The 6859-nt window shown below is 43.3% G+C and overlaps 1 long non-coding RNA gene across 1 annotated transcript in view; it reads right to left on the bottom strand.

The window, feature by feature from the left end:
* Positions 1–1957: 1957 nt before the first annotated feature.
* LOC129059869 (uncharacterized) overlaps positions 1958–6859 on the bottom strand; it is a 5332-nt gene continuing 430 nt past the window's right edge. The window contains exons 2-3 of the long non-coding RNA XR_008525958.2: positions 5293–5450; positions 1958–5176 (exon numbers count right to left, since the gene is read on the bottom strand). This is a non-coding gene — a long non-coding RNA (uncharacterized LOC129059869). The remainder of the gene's footprint in view (positions 5177–5292; positions 5451–6859) is intronic.

Below are 6859 nucleotides of genomic sequence, written 5' to 3'. Positions count from 1 at the left end.
TACAGGCATGTGCCACCACGCCTACCTAATTTTTGTATTTTTAGTAGAGATGGGGTTTCTCCATGTTGGCCAGGCTGGTCTCAAACTCCTGACCTCAGGTGATCTGCCCACCTCGGCCTCCCAAAGTTCTGGGATTACAGGCGTGAGCCACCACGCCTGGCCAGAATGTGCTCTTTTCCTTCGGCCTAAGTATTCCGCACATTTGGAAGCCCTGTCAAAGGCTGCCATAGCACCAGGGTGGCTGCTTCTGCGGAGCAGCTGCTGAGGCATCCTACTTCTCCTTTGGGTCTTTTGAGGTCCACCCTCTGTTTGTGTCTTTGGTCAGTGCTGACCACTCAGAAGCCATGTCAGACAGAGCCTGGCTACCCCGAGGGGTGGTGCTGGCTTGTGACCACCACACACTTAAGGGTTATCCTCAGCTTTCTAGGACCTGAAGCATAATGTTGTCCACTCACCCAGAACTGTTCCAGCTGTGCGTCTTTTGCTAACAAAACTTTTCAGGGAAGGATCGTCAGCCTGCATGTCAAGAGCTACATATCTTCCCAGGGACTGGGGAACCTGTGTTCCCAGCACCAGTGCTGCTTAGTGAGGAGGGAGTCAGAATAGAGGGAGCTGGAACCCCATGACCACAGCTGCCCCTTGAAACCATGAAGTCCTCAGGAGGCTTGCTGAATTGAAGCTGCCATACCCCATGTAGACGGCCTCCATCTGTTGCCAAAGCTCTTTCAGACAGGTTCAAATACAATTAATTCAGCTACACCTTTCCCTAGATTAACTATGTAGTTAACTATACGAAATTGCCATATTTGTGGGTCAAAAACAGTCCAATATTACAACTTCACGTAGTTCCACCTAGTAGTTTTCTTTTGAAATGTTCTTTTTTTCCTTTCTTTCTTTTTTTTTCTTTTTGAGATGGGTTATACTCTGTCACCCAGGCTAAGATGCCATGGCGAGATCAGGGCTCAATGTAGCCTCGACCTCCTAGGCTTAAGTGATCCTTCCACCTGAGCCTCACAAGGTGCTGGGATTACAAGCATGAGCCACTATGCTCAGTCTCTTTTAAAATTTTCTTTTTCTTTTTGAAACAGAGTCTCTGTTGCCCAGGCTGGAGTGCAGTGGCACGATCTTGGCTCACTGCAACCTCTGTGTCCCAGGTTCAAGTGATTCTCATGTATCAGGCTCCCTAGTAGCTGGGATTACAGGCACACACCACCATGCCTGACTAATTTTTGTATTTTTAGTAGAGATGGGGTTTTGCCGTGTTGGCCAGGCTGATCTCGATCTCCTGACATCAAGTGATCTGCCCATCTCAGCCTCCCAAAGTGCTGGGATTACACACGTGAGCCACCATGCTCGGCTCTTTTTAAATTTTAAACTTTCAATTTTAAACTTCTAAATAGCAAAAGGTTGCAAAAATAGTATTAAGAGGTCCCATGCACTCATCACTCAGCTTCCGCAGTGGTGGCATCTTATGTAATATTATATGCTGATCAAACCCAGGAAATTGGTATTGGCATCATACAGCTAATTAGTTTACAGATCTTGCAATGAACTGGTTTACAGGCTTTGCTTAGATTTTTACCAGCCTAATGGCTTTTGGGGGCTACCTCCTAGTGACTTCCACACTGACACTGAACAATCTTTTACAGTCTGTTTATTTTACAGATAACAGATCACTTATTTTTTTTTAAGTTTTTGCAAATATTATGTTCTCAAGATAAAAATTCAAATGATATAATTGTGTATAAAATAGAACACGAGAGCTTCCCTCCTCTCTTTTCTCTCTCTTTGTAGAAGTAGCTACCATTGGAAAGCTGATGTAAATCTATCTTTGCTTTTTCCTATGGATACACACACACAAACACATACGCAATTTCTTTTACAAAAACAATCATATTTTATAAACGTTCTCTTAATATGTTATGAACAAATTAATTGCAACAGTACCACGATTTTTGCTTATTACCATTTTCTTTTATTTGTTTCACTGAGTGAAAGATCAAGTTCTGAGAGTGATTTACTCTGCCCTGGCAAGCGAGTCTTGAGCGCTCTCCTTTAATCCGGCCTCCATGCTGCAGATGACAGTGTCTTCCTGGCAGGATATTCTGTCTCTTTGTCATTTCAGATTCCCAAATTGGTTGCGTCGTTCTCCACCAGAGCCCAAATTTCTGCTATGACCTCTGCAGCTTCTGGGCTGCTCTGCTCCACTCCACTCACTCACTCTCTCCATCGCAGTCAGCCAGGTTTGCTGACCCATCTATGATCTTCTTTGAAACTCAGCACATTTACGATTTAGGATTTCTCATCTGTCAGGCCTACATCTCTCCCAATATTGTTTAACTTGGGACATGGTTATTAAATCTCTGTGGACTTCTGTTTTCTCATCCGTAAAAGGATCACCTACAGGGCTATAAGCTCTAGAGCAGGAGGAAGCACACTTTTTCTGTAAAGGTCCAGGGAAGCAGGCCAGGTGCAGTGGCTCACACCTGTAATCCCAGTACTTTAGGGGGCCGAGGCAAGAGGATCACTTGAGACCAGGGGTTTGGGGCCAGCCTGGGTAATATAGTGAGATCCCATTTCTACTTTAAAAAAAAAATTAAAAGGTCCAGGGAAGTAAACACTTTAGACTTTGCCAGCCACATGGTTTTTGTTGCAGCCAATCAGCTCTGTCATTGTTGTGCAAGAGTAGCCACACACGATAGGTAAATAAATAGACAGGGCCTCATTCCAACAAAACCTTACCTGTGGACACTGAAATCTGAATTTCATATTGTTTTAATGCACCACAAATTCTTCTTCTTTTTTTCTCAACTGTTTAAAAATGTAAAGAACATTTTTGACTCACAGGTAGTACAAAAACAAAGGTGGTGGGCAGGACTTAGCCCATGGGCTGTAATTTGCCAACCCCCTGGTCGAGTAGGAAGCACCTAGGCTTTGGGGTCAGATAAACTAGGATTTCAATAGCTTTTGTTATCTATCTTTTGTCACCTGCTAACTGTGTGACCTTGAGCAGGTTATATAAGCCTCTTAAACTTCAGATCTGGAAGGGTTGCTATAAGCATTAGAGATAACCTATGTAAAGTCTGTGACATGCAGAGGGCACTCAGTAAGTGCGAGTTCCTTTTCCACTTGCTTGAGGATATTTCCAACACTAGAATTCAGTAACCCAGAGCACAAAGTCCATTTCCATTGTAAAGCGTTTTGGGGTGAAGATGACTGAGAGGTGTGTATACACTGGTTTAAACATACTCTGCAGATTCTTTGGCTTAATTGCAAGTGTACACATGTATGCATAGAGATTTTATGTTTACACACAGATTCCGTGCCTCTCCATGGCGACAGGGAGCAAGTGACCTCTCACAAGGGGTCCTGAATTTTAGATTGTACAGGAGATGCCTCCAATTTAGTAATTTCTTACTCTTTTATAACTTTATAGCAATTTGTGGCATGCTTCTTAAATCAAGAAGTTTCAATAAAATAAAAAAATCAATATGCATTATATATTCTATAAAAGAGACACTTCAATAACTCAAAAAGTCTACGTTCTCCAAGTGCCCCGCCACAAATGGTTATAGCCCTTGGATGAAGCAGCTTTCTAGTCCTCTTCTGAACTTACCTACTTTCGTGTTCAGACAGGCCCCATGCTGGGACATTTCAACCCACTGTAGAATTTAAAGTGACTTACATGTTGTTGTAGTCCATTTTGTGCGGCTATAACAGAATGCCTGAGACTCAGTAATTTATAAAGAAGAGACATTTATTTCTCACAGTTCTGGAGGCTGGGAAGTCCAAGATCAAGGCTCCAGCAACTGGCAAGGGCTGCTTTCTGCTGCCAAGATGGCACTTGCTGTGTCCTCTGGAGGAGAGGGACCTATGTCCTCACATAGCAGAAAAGCAGGAAGGAATGAACCCACTACTGAAAGCCCATTTTGAAAGGGCACTAATTCATTCATGAGGAAAGAGCCCTTGTGACCTGAAGATCTCTTCAGAGGCCCCACCTCCCAACACTGTTGCATTGGGGATTCAGTTTCCCACATATGAATTTTGGGAAACACATTCATAACATAGCACATATATTATTTCATTTGACACCTAGAACTGGTTTTATTAGTATCTTTTTGTGTGATGGAACAGGCTCAGAGAGGTTAAAATGATTACCAACAGCACACAGCTGTAGGAGGAACTAGAATGCAGGCCCTGGATTCCTGGTCTAGTCCTCTGGCCAATGTGTGGCCTTCTTCCAACACTACTTCTAAATATTATATTTGGTCCATTTCACTTCCTTATTATCTAGTTTTTGAAGATATGGTCTGTATCTTTTTTGCATTACATGAGAGATTCTAGACAGTTTTACCTAATGCAGTTTTCAATTAGTATTCAACAAATACAGACGCTCTTCTATTTACGATGAGGTTATGTCTGGATAAGCTCATCCTAAGTTGAAAATATTGTACCTTTGTTTTGTTGTTTTCTGAGACAGGGTCTGGCTCTGTTGCCCAGGCTGGAGTGCAGTGGCATGATCTTGGCTCACTGCAGCCTCCACCTCCCAGGCTCAAGTGATACTCCCACCTCAGCCTCCTGAGTAGCTGGCACTATAGGCATGCACCACCACACCTGGCTAAGTTTTATATTTTTTTGTAGAGACAGCGTTTCACTATGTTGTCCAGACTGGTCTTAAACTCCTGAGCTCAAGTGACCTGCCTCAGCCTCCCAAAGTGCTGGGGTTACAGGCGTGAGCCAGTGTGGCCGGCGAAAATATTGAACCTTTTGACTTATGGTATTTTCAATTTAGAATGGGGATATCAGACATATTCCCATATGCTGAGATGTGTAGAGAATACCGACTGCTTTTGCACCATTGTAAAGTAAAAAAAATCGTAAGTGGAGCTGTTGCAAGTCAGGAACCGGCTGCAGTCATTTCTTCATTCACATATTCAGCAGCTGTGCTCAAGTCATTGCCCTTCAGTTAGTCATTTGTAAGCATTTGCTGGGTGCTTCTGTGAGCTCAGGGAAGAGATCACAAATGCTGTGGAGGATATGCAGGAGGTTTTCCAATGTAGCTGGTTTTCCAACATGAGGCAAGAGCCTCAGCCTTAGACAGACTCAGGCCCAGGTCTCAAAGCTGGTTAAAATCAGGTCTAAAGTTCCTTAATCTCTACAGGTCTTGTTTCTTCACCTGTAAAGTGGAGAAATGAATATCTACTTCATAATAATGTTGTAAGAACACAAGTGCTTGATTTACAAACAGTGCTGATGAAATAGTAGCTATTATCAATCACAAGCAATGAATACCGTATTAGGCAGGATAGGGTAGGTTGCACGGGGTTCCACATCTCAGTGTCTCACCACGTTATCCCTCATATATTGATGCCCTACGACCATTGTGGATGCGCTGAGGCTCCGCTCCAAGTCATCTTCCCTTGGGACTCATGCTGACTGAAAGGTCGTATCTGGAACACCAGGGAGAAGCCGAGGAGAGAGAGAGCTTGGCAGAGCTCACACTGGCTGTTAGAGCCCAGGGTGACCTGCGTTACTTCTCCTCACCTTTCGTGGGCCAAAGCAAGTCACATGGCCAAGCCTGACAGGACTGGGAAGAGAAAATAGAATTATCTCCTGGCAGAGGCAGTGAATATTTTGGAACACTGTTACAGTTTACCACAATATAGATGCAAAATAACCTGAAGAGACTACCAGAAAGTGTGGTACAGAAAAGACATGTAAATATGGAATCAACAGTAACATTGAGTGGGCTTTTAGACTTAATTGCTTCCAGAACAAACAATTCTTTTTTTTAATTAAAAATTTTTTTTGGCTGGGCATGGTGGCCCATGCCTATAATCCCAGCACTTTGGGAGGCCGAGGGGGAGGATCCCTTGAGCCCAGGAGTCCAAGACCAGCATGGGCAAGATGGCGAGATCCCATCTCTATTTTTTTCTAATTAAATAATAATAATAATAAATAAATTCATTTTTTTGAGACAGAGTCTTGCCCTATCACCCAGGTGGGAGTGCAGTGGTTTGATCATAGGTCACTGCAGCCTCTAACTCCTGAGTTCAAGTGATCCTTCCACCTCAGCCTCCCAGGTAGCTGGGACTGCAGGCATGAAGCACCGTGACCGGCTAAGTTTTTAACTTTTTTTCTAGAGATGGGGTCTCACTATGTTGCCCAAGCTTGTCTTGAACTCCTGGCCTCAAGCAATCCCCCCAACCTTGGCCTCCCAAAGTGTTGGGATTACAGGCGTGAGCCACCATGCCCAGCTGAGAACAAATGATTCTTTAAGAATTTTCTGAGAAAGGCTTGTCATGCTCACTCTCTTGTCAGGCTTATATAAAATCAAAGGTTACTGTACATGCACTCCAACAGTTGTGAAATACACAGAGTTCCAGGACAGCCAAGCTTCTGTTTATCTTCCTCAAGGCTTTCCGAGGCAAACATCAATCAAGTTAAATAAGTTCTTGTCATTCAACCTAGGTTTTTAAAATGCATTTGGAGAAATCAATAGCATTTTGGAGACTCATTAATTTGAACGTGAGGGCACACACACACAGACACACACACAGACACACACACAGACACACACACAGAGTTGTCAATCTTTTGGCTCCTGTATCAGTCAGGGTCTTTTAGTTACAAACAACAGAATCCATGCTAGGAAAAAAAAAAATCTAGTAATAGCAATTAAGTAGCTCAGAAAATTTCCAGGAGAGCTTTGTTCTTAAAAACAATAGCTGAATTACATTGATCACATTGCCAGATTGTTCCAGGAGAATACTGACTGCTGCCAACACTGGGTGTGAGGCATTGCTGTGAGAACCTCTGCCAAGTTACCCTTGAAAGGTAGACATATTCCTTCCCTGTG

Source organism: Pongo abelii, chromosome 5 (genome assembly GCF_028885655.2).
Source record: "Pongo abelii isolate AG06213 chromosome 5, NHGRI_mPonAbe1-v2.0_pri, whole genome shotgun sequence".
NCBI lineage: Eukaryota > Metazoa > Chordata > Mammalia > Primates > Hominidae > Pongo > Pongo abelii.
The sequence above is the reverse complement of the archived record's forward strand: the minus strand, read 5'-3'. Positions and strand labels throughout refer to the sequence as shown.